This window comes from Aythya ferina (assembly GCF_964211825.1).
Source record: "Aythya ferina genome assembly, chromosome: 22".
Taxonomy (NCBI): domain Eukaryota; kingdom Metazoa; phylum Chordata; class Aves; order Anseriformes; family Anatidae; genus Aythya; species Aythya ferina.
The window spans coordinates 6,634,503-6,646,888 of NC_140320.1; the positions used below are offsets into that span (position 1 = coordinate 6,634,503).

At 54.2% G+C, this 12,386-nt stretch overlaps 1 protein-coding gene across 1 annotated transcript in view; it reads left to right on the top strand.

Annotated features, from left to right (window-relative positions):
• The window catches only part of APOC3 (apolipoprotein C3), a 214,537-nt gene that overhangs the window by 73,817 nt on the left and 128,334 nt on the right, over positions 1-12,386 (top strand). The gene's annotated exons all lie outside the window — the stretch shown is intronic.

Here is a 12,386-nt window from a genome sequence, read left to right on the forward strand (position 1 = left end):
GGTATCCTCCCCGCCCTGTGCACTGCAGCTCTTGCATTCTGCATACAAAAAGGCACCGAGAAGAAAAGATCTGACATCCCCAAACTCAGCAGGGTCCTCTGAAAAACCTTCCATCCCACCACCCTTTCTACACCTGCCCTTGTGTTGCAGGTCTGTGCCAGCGGTGGCTCCTGGCTGCCACCCTGTGCCACCAGCCGGGCTGCAGGGATGCTCCCGCAGTGCTGGAGACGTGCCAGCCATGCAGGGAACCCACCCCGTCAAACTCAGCAAAGCCCAGAGTCAAACTTTAACGACCCTTCAAACTGTTGTCATTTGCCTTCCGTGTAGCTCCTAGCAGCCCTCAGTGAGTGACTGTTAGCATGCAATTAAACTAGCTTCTCAAAAGGTTACCGATAAAAATATTTCTCCCCATTGTTAAACTGGGCATTTATTGGGTCTCTCTGTGACCTTTAGCATGACAGAATTTAACACTTTCTCTACAGGGGCAGCGGAGCTTGCTTTAAAGCATGCACACAGAGGTGCTGGGTGCCACGGGAGGAGCTGGTGCACGCAGGTGCCAGGCAGGTGCCTCATGGAGCAGGAGCCCAGGCACCAGAAGAGGCACCCCCAGCACCCCCGGTTCAGTGCTGTACTGCAAACACTTCAGCAGACATTAGGATTCCCCCCCGAGCTGCTTACTGAGCAGGCAGGGAGGTGGGATTCCCCCTGGCCCTGCAGGGAGGGCAGCGCTGACACCAGCTGCCTGCTCCTGGAGACGCGGCTGCGTGCAGCCCGCTGGTGCCAGCACCAAGTGCTCAGGAACGGGTCCCTGTCTTAATGATTTCCTGGGACATTCGGTCCCGTGAGTTGACAAAAGGCTATTACATCAGAATTTCCCTTTCTGTATTCACACAAAAAGTCTCCCCCCCTCCACGCACATGTGTGCCTCTCTATGTGTATATATACACACTCATTAAACAAATGCTAGCTATCAATTTCACTGAGTGCTTATTCTGATAATAGCTATATTTATCATTTAGCATCTCTGGATGCAGTTCAAGTCTAAAATGTATTATGGGTATTATGATATTTAATAACTGTGTTTTATTTTTAAATGCAATAAAAAACACAGATAAGGAGATTTTTTTTTTAAAGCCACCTCCTGGGTTCTAAATCCATCTCTGTCACTGACACGCTGAGTGACCTTGGATAGGTCGCTCAGTCTGTCTGTGCCTGAGCCTCCTTGTATGTAGGATGGGGATAATCATACGATCTGCTGCCCAGGGGGGTTGTGTAGACTCATTCTTAATTAATGTTTCTGGAGTGATTCCATATCCCTAGGCAGGAGGGGCGAGCTCTCGGTGCTGCTTCACCAGGAGGTGCCTGCAGCCCGCGGGTGACGCCGCGAGCCCAGGGTGCGCGCAGAGGGTGAGTGTGTGCTCCCGTGTTTATGAATAATCGACAGCTCATCAAGTGCTCGTTAGGAACACAGAAATCCTAATGACAAGAGTGTGCCCGGGGCTGGGAGGGGGTGAGCCCCTGGCTGGGAGCAGTGCAGGGACCTCAGCCCTGGCAGGGGACAGGGGCCGCGGGGACCAGAGTGGGTCCAGGCTCAGCCTTGGGGGACCATTTCCATGGGCTGTGGCTAGGAACAGGTCTCGGGGGCCACCAGATTCCCCCCACCTGGTTGGAGCAGACCAGGACTGTCCGTCCTTATTTTGGGGCAGCCCTGAATGTGGCAGAGCTGCAGCCAAGGGGTGAGAGAAGGATCCCCTGAGCTGCACTGGGACAGGGCCGAGCTAGCGGTGGGGCTAGGCTGGGGACAGGGACACGCCGTGCATCCCCCTGTGCTTGCCCAGCCCTCGCTTGCTCCTCCTGAACGTGTGATCCAGCTGCATTGCCAGCCCTGAGCCAGGAGTGTGAAACCTGCTCCCCTGTGACCTCCCCAACTGCCAGTGCTGTGCAGTACATAAGCCCCGGGTATTTTTTCCAGCCAAGGAACAGCAGCAGCATCACCTGCTGTGGCATCCTTTTGTCTTCCGCACTTGTCACCATGCTGCACAGGTTGGCAAGTCAAGAGCAAGCTCCAGCTGATGCTCTCAGGGCATGACGGTGCTGCAGATGTCAGCCACCACCGAGCCTCCCTGCCCGTGCGTGGAGGGGTCTGGCCCCGTAAATCAGCGTGAGGAGCAGGAGCCCGTGTCCCTGCTCGGACTGGGGAGACAGCCTCTGCGTGGCCAGGCAGCAGCACCTCTAAATCACTCCCCGTGCTGCCAGGAGCCCTCCAGTCTGCCCCCGAAGCAGGATGTTTTACGGTGGCACAGCGGCTGGGGGAGAGGAGGGGAGGCTGGGAGGAAGGATCAGGGCTGAGGCAATAAACAACGGCCTCCAGCGACCAGCCAGCACCCAGGAAGCGGTGGCCACGCATCCATCATCCCCGCGGGGCCCCTGGTCCCAAGGACAGAGGTGCAGAGGCTAATGTTGCTGTAGCAGCTGCGAGTTTTCGCCGTAATTTCTCGTAAAAAGAGGGGCAGCGGGCTGCGGAGGCAGGAGGCAGGGAGCTGGCCCTGCCTCTCGCCAGCAGCAGGAGCCTGGCTCTGAAGATCAGGCCCAGGAGGTGGCTCACGGGGACAAGGAGCAGCCGGTCTGCCATGCACCAAGCAAGGAGGGCAGGAGAGGGGAGCCCCCCCGGTGCCCCCACCCTGGGGACATGACAGGAGCCAGCCCAGAGGCTGTGAGTGGAGTCAGCCCTCACCACACCAGCTGTTTGTCAACAAAATCTTTTGAGCTTTCACAGCAATTTACCTTCCTTAAGGTTGAGACAAATGCACACCTTCACCCCTCTGTCATTCCTCAGCCTCGGAGAGAGCCTCAGCTGCAGAGTGTGGCCCCCCAAGCCCCAGTGCAGCCCCCAGCCCTCACACCTAGCCTCTGAGGATTCACTGAAGTCAACGTGGTGAGAGATGGCAGGAGGAGGAGACAATGAGACAGCAAGGACCAGCTCTTTGCTCCCCAGCTGCCAGCCTCATCTCGGCGAGCGCTGCTGAACAGCGGCGAGGCTTTGTCCTCCTTATCGGCGCCAGCAGCCGCCACGCCATGGTAACCGCAACCCGGAGCGGGCTGTGCTGGGGGCTCCCTGGCCTCGGGGGGGCTGCCCTGCCATGCCCTGCCCTGCCTGCTGCCACGAGATAAGGTCACCTTGTGCTCAGGCTCCTGTCCCAGTCGCCAGCCTTGGTGGCATCTCGCTGGGAGGAGAGGTGTCCTGCAGAGGAGCGGGGTGCCGGGGGAGTGGGATGCTCGTGGCCACGCGGGTGCAAGGTGTTGGGTCCTGGTGTGGCCCTGCTGCGGTGCTGGCTTGCACAGCTTGCCACAGCACTGCCCTACTGGTGCTTCCTGCCCAGGGCTACCTGGTGGGCAACCTCCCCGTTGGTGCTGGGCGGCTCCTTCCCCATCTCAGCCACACCGCAGCGGAGGAAAGCTGTCACCTCCCTCCCTGCTCCCCTGCCTGTGTGTGTAAATTTCGGCTGTGATGTCCTATAAGTTTTAGTAAAAATCACAAGAGCCACTGTCAGGAGGAAAGGCACCGCTTACATGTTGGTCACTGTTATTATTTTATTATTAATAATCATCCACTTCCTTCAAAAGGCGTCAGGCTTCCTGCTCCCGTTCACTGCCCTTGGTCTGCACGGTCCAGTGGCCTTACACCCTTTCACCACGTAGTGGACAAACAATTTGCATAACTTAATTAAATTTACAGTAATCTCCACCGAAGTCAGCCTGTAAAGGATGCTGTGTACATGGTCTTAAAGCAAATCACTGCTAGTGATGAAAGAGCCTATTTCAGTTAAGCAAATTATGAGGAGGCGGGCGATGTCCTCAGTATAATAATTCCATGTGAATTATTTATATGGAATCTGCAATTACATTGAGCAAAACAGTGTTGTGTGCATAAAGCACACTTAATTATCCAACCACCTGTTATGAATTCAGGCACAGCCAATGGCGGCATCTCCTATAAATTACCCGCCGCTGGAGCAGCAGGTTAGGGGAAGGAGAGGAGGAGGAGGAGGGAACAGGGAAGAGCTGGGGGCACAGCTTCCAGCGCTGACAGAGGGGCTGGCAGGAGGGTGCTGCATTCCCCAGGCACCCCTGAGCACAGGCAAAATGCACGCCAGGGGCAGCAGGGCGAGCCGACAGGGATTTTTCTATTGGCGCAAGAAACTCAACTTCAGATGGACTTCAAATGTTTAATTTCAGCCTGAGAAAGGTCCTGCGTGGTTTGTAACGCTTTTCAATCTACTCCCTACTAAATGGCTCAAATAAGAAGGTTTTTTTTTTGGAAACGAAAAGCCGAAGTAAAACACTGGAGGAAAACAAAATAACGTTATCGCACCGTTTCTACCTGCTTTCACCAATCCCTGGAGAATTACACACAGCAAACAAACTCACTGAAGCAGGGAACTAAGGCACGGTTCAACCCCATCCCCAGAGCAAGCAAAAACCCTCCCGTCCCCCTGCCAGCTCTGCCCGGCACACACCAACCGAGATTTCTTGGGGCCGACTCGCGTTGTGCTGTCGGGGAAGGGAGCCCACCAAGCACGTGCTTTTGGCCCATCAAGGAAGGGACCAGTCCTGGATGCTTAGCAGGAAAGAAATGGGTGTTTTCTTCTTTAAAGATTTACCATGTATAAATGTATGAGAATATTAAAGGCAACAATTAACTTTATTAGAAACTTTATACTCTCCAGCCTCATTAGAACTGCCACCAAGATCTATTATTAGTATTACTATGCAGATAATGTAATAAAAAGGGTATTTAAAGTGGACAGTTTTGCGCTGAAATGAAATACCTTTTCTTTCCCTTTCTTTCTGCCTCTCCCCCTTTTGCCCTAAGTTCTTGCACTGCTCAACAAACACAAACCTCCCCGGTGCTGGACCCTGGAGGTTAGGAGCCTCTTCCCAGGGGATGGGACAGCAAGAGGGAAGCTGTGTGCCTCCTAAAACAACGAGAACAAAATGAGGAACTGGCACAAATTTGCCAAAGACAACCGTGACAGCCTAAATATATTGTCCAGGGGCTACTGGACCTGGAATGCTGTAGATTAAGAAAGTATTCAGCAGTGCTTGCGTTTCTGAGGCAAACCTGTGAACTTTTGAGGGACAAAGACGCATTTCATCAGCCCATTTATTTAATTAAAGCCCCTCTCTTCTGCAGGAAAAAGTATCAATGGAAAAATTCCTCCTCCCCCCATGACTTCAGAGCCAGAGCAGGACTTTGCTTCGCCCTGCTGTGTTGGAGGGAAAGCTGTGCTATGGAGACTGCTTTGCATCATTACATTGCAAAGAGGGAAGCTTGCTGCTCTTAATGATGCCTAATTTTTCTGTTTTGTAAGACACGTACATTTCTCTACCATTACGTCTGCTCTTCTTGCAGGGCTCAGAATTTCAGCGTTGCCATCCCAAAGCTTCCTTTCACTGAATCCATTCAGAGCAACAGGTAGCTGCGGGAGAAAAGCCAGCCTTTAAAGAATAAAGAGAAAGAAAGGTTTCCTTTTGTGACACAAATGTCAGGACTTCTTCTCCTCTCACCATGGCTTTGCTTTCAGTCATAATTTAAAAACTGAAGATAAAACTCAAAGCAGGAGTCAGCCGAGACTGCAGCTCCCCTCGGCTCTCCAGGGCACCGTCAAGGCCTGGGGGAGGTGAGGGGAAGGTGGCAGCTTTGCCTCTCTCAGCCCCAGCAAAACCCAGCCTGGAAGCACCTGGCCAGAGGCAGGGACACACGACCAGCAGGGCTGCGTGGGGAGGCAGCGAGCCCGCTGGACCCCGCACGCTGCTGCTGAACAGTGATATTTTAGCCAGCGTCAGCCCCTGCGGCACTGCCGTGTGGAGGGAGAGGTGTTTGGGGACTGGGGACGTGGACTCTATCATCATAAAGAAAGAACCTGTTTAATTTGTGGGTTTAAATTTTAAATAACTGTTGGAGTAGAGCCGCTCGCAGCTCTCAACACAGCGCTCAGCCGTACTGTTCAGTCTGCTTCTGCAGGAGTCCCTGGTGGGGATTCAAATGCCATTTAAATGAGCTCATTTCTCCTTCCTTTCTTAATATTTCTACAGTGCAGCGCAGGGGCAGGTTAGCTCTGCCTCAGGCCCAGCTGCCACCCGCCCCGTGATGCCCTGGGATGCACATAGCACCGTTCATCTCCTGGGGACCAGCCCCTGGATGAGAGCCAGGATGGGTAACGTGGGGCACAGCAGCTCCGTGAGCAGCTCTGTGCCAGGCTTCAATGGCCTGAGCCCAAGCATTGAGAAAACACAAAGCAGAGACTGGAAGAGAGGAGCCCTGACACTTAAAACAGACAGGTTGCTTTCACAAAGAGCTCCCTGCAGACGTCCTGTGCTGGCGTCCCATTTTCTCCCTGTGGGATCGGGGACATCGCTGCCACACAGCCCCCGAGCAGGGCTGGAAGCGCGCAGGGTGGCCGCTGGCAGCACCTGGCCCACAGTTCCTGAACTCATTTCCAGCAGGGTCACACAGCTCAGTGCCAGGTCTCTCTTTTAATACGATTTCAGCTCCGTAAGCCTCTCTGCCCTTCTGCTGGACGGGTGAGGTCAGAGCTCAGGCTGGCTGCGGTGGCTGCGCCCAGCGCAGCGGCTCCTCCACGAGCTGCAGCAGCCCCAGCCCCTGCCAAACCCTGCCTGGGCACTTTCCATCACGTTTATTACACCCTGCAGTCTAATTAACAGAGACGAGTCAAAGGACCCGAAAGCAATGATTGTAATAAATAATCGCTCAGCGACCACGGAGTTAATATTCCACCAGGGTCTCCTTCTGGCCTCCAGAAGAAATGGCAGAGGCAGAATGGAAGAGAAATGAAACCTCGCAGCTTGACGTGCCGAGGGCTGCCTGGAAGAGAAGCAACGCTGCTGCAAAGGCTTCCTGCCCTTCCCTGCTTCACCTCTCCCCCAAAAACTTCACAGCACTTGTAACAACTTTCCTTTGCAGGTTCTCACGTAGTAGCAAGGACTTGGGAAGACTCAGGAAGACAGAAGAAGGCAGAAAAAGCAGCATGGACAAATTCACATCTTCTGAATGGTCACAGAGAGAATGGGGCCACCACATCTTGGACCACAGCAGCTCTTCTCTCGGATCAGCTGGCATCTCCCAGCACAGCAAGATCCTGATCTTCCACCCATGGAAACATCTGTGGTTGAGAAGGAAAAGGAGCACATGGAGGTGTTGGAGTTGCTGCCCTGCTGAGAACAAATGGATCATGAGGTCTTCATCCTGCCTCCTCCTCTTTCTCCCAGGGAGGGCTGCCATGGATGCTTCAGGTGCCTCATTTTATCCCCTGTAACCCGCTGTACAACTGAGCTCCAGCTCACCATGAGTGCCGTGGTGCCCGGAGCGCCTCCGAGCCGGCGGCTGGCAGCAGGGTCCGGAGGCTGCCATCAGATGCCGAGCACAGCCCCATGCAATTATCTGCAGAGAGCTTGGCTCCGCCGATAATTTGTTAGCTCCACACATATCTCTACTAATTATAAATCTCAGCTGAGATTTGCATTTTTATGAAATGCTTGTGCTAGAAATCTTTGTAAAAAACCCTGTACATATTAATTCAATCTAATCTTGGTCATTTCAGGTTCCATAAGAAAGCATTTTCATAAAGCTACAAGGCTAACATCTATAACTTTTCAGTTTCGCCAGAGAGCATACCTCCACGTTACGCTGTTCATTTATCTTGGAGGACGGCATTTATAATGAGCCCTAACGAAGTGAGAGCCCTCCACAGCCCCAGTCAGAAGGCCTGGGCCAACGCACACCTCGGGGCTGCTCTGCCACGGCCGTGCCCATTGAGCCTTGCAGGAGGGAAGCCAGGGGAGCTATTTATGCCACTGATGCTCAGGTTTTTAGGGGGTGAGATGGAGGCACAAGGCAGGCAGGTGCTCAGGTGCCCCCCAGCAGCTGCTCCTTCCTCGGGCAGGGCCCCTCCACCAGCTCTGGCACCGTTCCTGTCTTCTGCTATTTCTTATTTCTGTAACAGTGCCCTGGAGAAGATGAAGAAACACGGTGCAGTGAGGACAAGGCATCTCAGGCAGACCTGGGGGGATAAAGCAACACAGACCTCAGCCTGCACGAGGCAGTCCAGCACTTGAACCTGGACTTTTTCTACCAGGAACCTTTCTGGGCTCGGCCCCAGAGGAGCTTTTGGGTGCCGTCAGCAGCAGGCAGCGTTCCCTGATGGTGCAGGGCACAGCCTGGCCAGGCTGCTACACCTCAGAGCCCAGAACAACCTTGTTGCCAGTTTTTTTGGCTGTTTCTGACGACGTGTGACAGTAGTGAGGGAAGTTGCAGCGCCCAGCACGGTGGCAGCAAGGCTGCAGGAGAAAGTCCTGGCCCCTGGCAGAAAAAAAGAAGGCTTCATCCCCGACAGCGCTCAGTCAGAGTCTTGGGAAATGACTTTCTTCCCTTTAGCAGGGACTCTTTTAAGTGGGCCTTTCCCAGATGAGGCTCAAAGCCAATAATTTCATCAGCAATTTGTATCTCATTTGAAATGCCTTTGTCTGGAGTCAGGGGAAAAAAAGATTAACTTTTCCTCCCTGAAATATGGCTGCCGGATGCGAGGGAATAGAGAAGGCAAATAAGCAAAGCAAAGTTAAGCTTTCTGTATAGAGCTGAAGGCTTAACGGTGCAGATTACAACAGCAGGTGATGAGCAACTCTAGCCTCTGCTGTGTAGGCTGTGAAAAATCCTGTTAAACTGCAAAGGCGTTTTAGCTACAGCTCCACATTTCAGAAATGATTGAGCTGAAGTCTGAGGGGCTGACAGCAGCCAGGGACCAAGCAGCTTCTAGCTGAAGGCCAGGAGGAGTCCTGGGGGCTGAGCAGAGCAGGGACACGCAGGGTGAGCGTGGGCTTGGAGCCTGTCCTCCTCCCCGGCACCAGGGGGGGAGCTGCTCCTGTGCCCTGGACCTTTTCGATGGTGATTAATGAAGGGAAAATCTGGCAGGATGAAAGCACAATGGGAAACAGAGCAGCCTAAGTAATGACACCAGCGAGCAGCCCAAACGGAGGAGCAGAGGACTGTCTTGGGGCAAGCTCAAGGAAAGGTCAAGAGCTTTATTTATTGCCTTAAATAATGGATTAAGTGCCCATCTTCAAAGACACTGGCACAGAGCACAAAAACAAGAGCAGAGGCGCCACGAAGGGGCAGGAGGGGCGGCGGAGCAACACGGATGCTCGAGGCTTCATTTGGAGCTCTCCTTCGGATCCCGCTTCCTCAGCAGCTGCCCGACCTGCCAGCGATGGCAACAGATGCCAGAGAAGTTCCTGGCCATTAGCCGCTAATAAGAAACTAATTAGCTAATTAGCTAATATTTGATCTTTTGGACTGGGTTCTGTTGGTGTCTGTGGATCTGGGCTGCCCCACATGGGCTTTGGATGAAGTCAACGCCACAGTACCACCAGCTCCTGGGGAGAGGAGAGGCTTCCAGGCAGCCGGCGGGCACAACTTGACATGGGGAGCATCCTCCTGCTGATTCGGTGCTGATGCTCCCTGCAGGGGTGCCCCTCGCTTGTGCAAACCCCAGGTCCTCCTCTGCTGAAAGGGGCTGTCAACAGAGATCCTCGTCCGTGTGCTCAGGAGCTCTCCCCTCCATCTGTCTTGCTTCCTCTCACTTTCCCCTTGCATGGCTGGACCCAGGGTCCCCAGCCCTCCTGCCTGCCCAGGGACGTCCTGGGACAGCAGCAAGCAGCTGGGGCAGGGGGAGCTGTGCTTGTTCTTCTCCGAGAAGGCATCGAGCCTCCCAGGAGGATAAGCACCACCTGCCGCTGCTTCACAAGGGCTCAAATTCCAAGTCTCCTGGTACAACATGAAAGGCAAAATGTTCCCGGGCTACACAGGATAGCCCTGGAGGCAGTCCCAGGCTAGGCTTAAACCCACCGGTGCCATTTGTGCAGGCACAAAGTGAGCATTTACAATTTCCTGAAGAAAAACACATTGGGGTGCCCCTGGGTTAGCTCTTGTGGACTGGGAATGAGCCAGGTGTGCAGGGAAGGGCAGCAAGGCATCTGCACCCCGTAGGAGATGGATGTGCCCCTGGTTCTGCCGGATGCTTGGGATGAGCCTTGGCAGAGCAGCCAAACTTTGCAAGCTTATCCAGAGCGAGCCGCCGGTCCCAGAGAGGTTTGTCCTTCACTAGAAATTAGAGACAAGTTTCCAGCGTTTTCCTCCGCCATCTGCCCCGGCTTTAGTTGAAATGCAACATTTTACTCCGGCAATCAGTAGGTAATCTTGTCAGCATTACTTAGAGAAGCTGGGTCTGTCCTGCCCATCTGATGCACTGTGCAACAGAGGGAAAATCACGGGTTCCTCTTGAAAGGAGGGAAAAAATTGAGGTTGACTTTGGCACAGGAAAACAAGCAATCCGGAGATGACAATGTGCCACAGGAGCTTAAAATAAGCATCAACTAATTCAAACAAAAACAAATCTGCATTGAAAATAGACTCTTCCCCAGACCACATCCCCACTTTAAAGAGTCTTTGAATCCTCCCAGGCACATTTAGAACATACTCCCCCTTCACAGTCTCTCACTCGCTTTGTTTTGCTGTTGTGTAGCCAGCAAATGAGGGCTGAAGTTTGCAAGGATGCTTTCCTATTAGCCCTAATGCTAATAAATAGCCGTGCCCCCTGCTCCCCGTGCCAGCACCGTGCGCTCTGCCCGGGGAGCTGGGAGGGGGGCACAGAGGCTGGGCAGCCCCCGGCCTGGAGCCCCTCCTGCAGGCAGGTGGGCAGGAGAGCAGGGAAGGGTGGATGGGCATTAAATAGAAGTGTTTCTGCCTTTTTTTCTCCAACATTATGAAAACCAGCTTAGCCTGGCAAGGGGCACGGCCTGGGCTATGAGGCTGAGCAGCCAGCAGTGCCCCAAACCCTCCTCTCCTGCCTCCTCCAGCTGCTGCTGCAAGCCTCAGAAACGTGGCTTCCTCAGCACCACCCAGAAAGAAAAGAGAAATAAAATCACAAGGTCACCAACAGGCACCGGCCGACGGGGTTGGAAATCACCATATTTTTGCTGTAAATAGATATATTTGGGCTTAGGGCTGTTCGGTCCCTACGGACTGCAGTCTATGAGCGGATCTCACAGTATCCTTGGCCTGGGGGGGGGACGGGGCCATGGCTCAGGTTGGGGTGCGGGGAGCAGGGGGATGCTGCAGGCACCAGCCCCAGCACGGCCGGACCCGCCCCGGGGCTGCCACACAGCCCGGCTGGCTCCCTCCTCTCTGCTGTCCAGGCAGAGCAGCGGGCTCATTCTGCTAATTAAAAGAAAAGCAGGAGAAAGGGAGGAAAAAGATCACCAGGTGAGTCCCCAGGAGGCAGGCTGTCTCCCACACCTGCCAATCCCCTTCAGACGTCTCTCAGATCTCTGCCGCCGACACCACCTCCTCGCTCCCGCTCTCCTCTGCATGCCACGCAGGAGCCAGGATTGATAATTAATAAATCTTGCAGAAGGGAGTGGAAGAGGCTGTCGGATGTGCAGGCAGCGCAGGCACTGCCGGAATTGATTATGGTGGAGGCTGAATCGCTGCCTCTAATTAACGTATTGTTCTTTACGTGCTGCTCTGCTGCGGGCTGCGGATGGGGCTCGCAGATCAGCCCTCGTAACCCGGGGTGCTCGGGTCCTGCCCTGCAGCCTCGCAGTGGGGGCAGATGTGGGGGTTCAGGGGGATGCGGTGGGGACAGATAAGGGGGGTTTAGGGGGATGTGGTGGTGCAGACGGGCGGGGTGCAGCCTGATGGGCAGCGCTTTCCCATGGAAGGGGAACGCAGAGGAAGCTTTGCCATCCTGGACGAGCCACACAAGAGCTGAGCCCCTTCTTGGGGAGTGGGGAACATCACCTTAACGCTTCCCACAAGCCTCATCTTGGGTTAAAATGGCCTGAAATGGATGATCTCAGCTTGTCGGGTTGAGAAGACAGCAGGGAGAGTGACAAACAGCAGCACTGCTCAAGCCAGGACCTGCAGCAGCACAAACACCGTGCAAGGGCACGGCAACTTCCCAAGTGTGCAAACTCGTACCAAAGCACTGCCAGAGCATCAGACAACAACCCCTTCTTCTGGCCACAGTTCTGAGCAGAAACCTGCGTCCTGCCCAGCCCCAAAGCTTCCAGCATGAGACTTGTGGAGGTGCGGGGGAACCTCCAAGGACACGGGGTGCCTGGCACTGTGGGTACAGGGTGGGTGCTGCCAAGCCCCCGTGTGCACGGCTGAGGGCTTCTCACTGATAGCGGCTGGTTTGGGGGCAGATTATGAATTGTTTGATATGGAATTTCAAATGATCACTTAAGTAGCTAATTAGCTCGTAACAACTTTGAGCAACCTGGGTGTAGTGTGTATTTAAGTGTTTAAT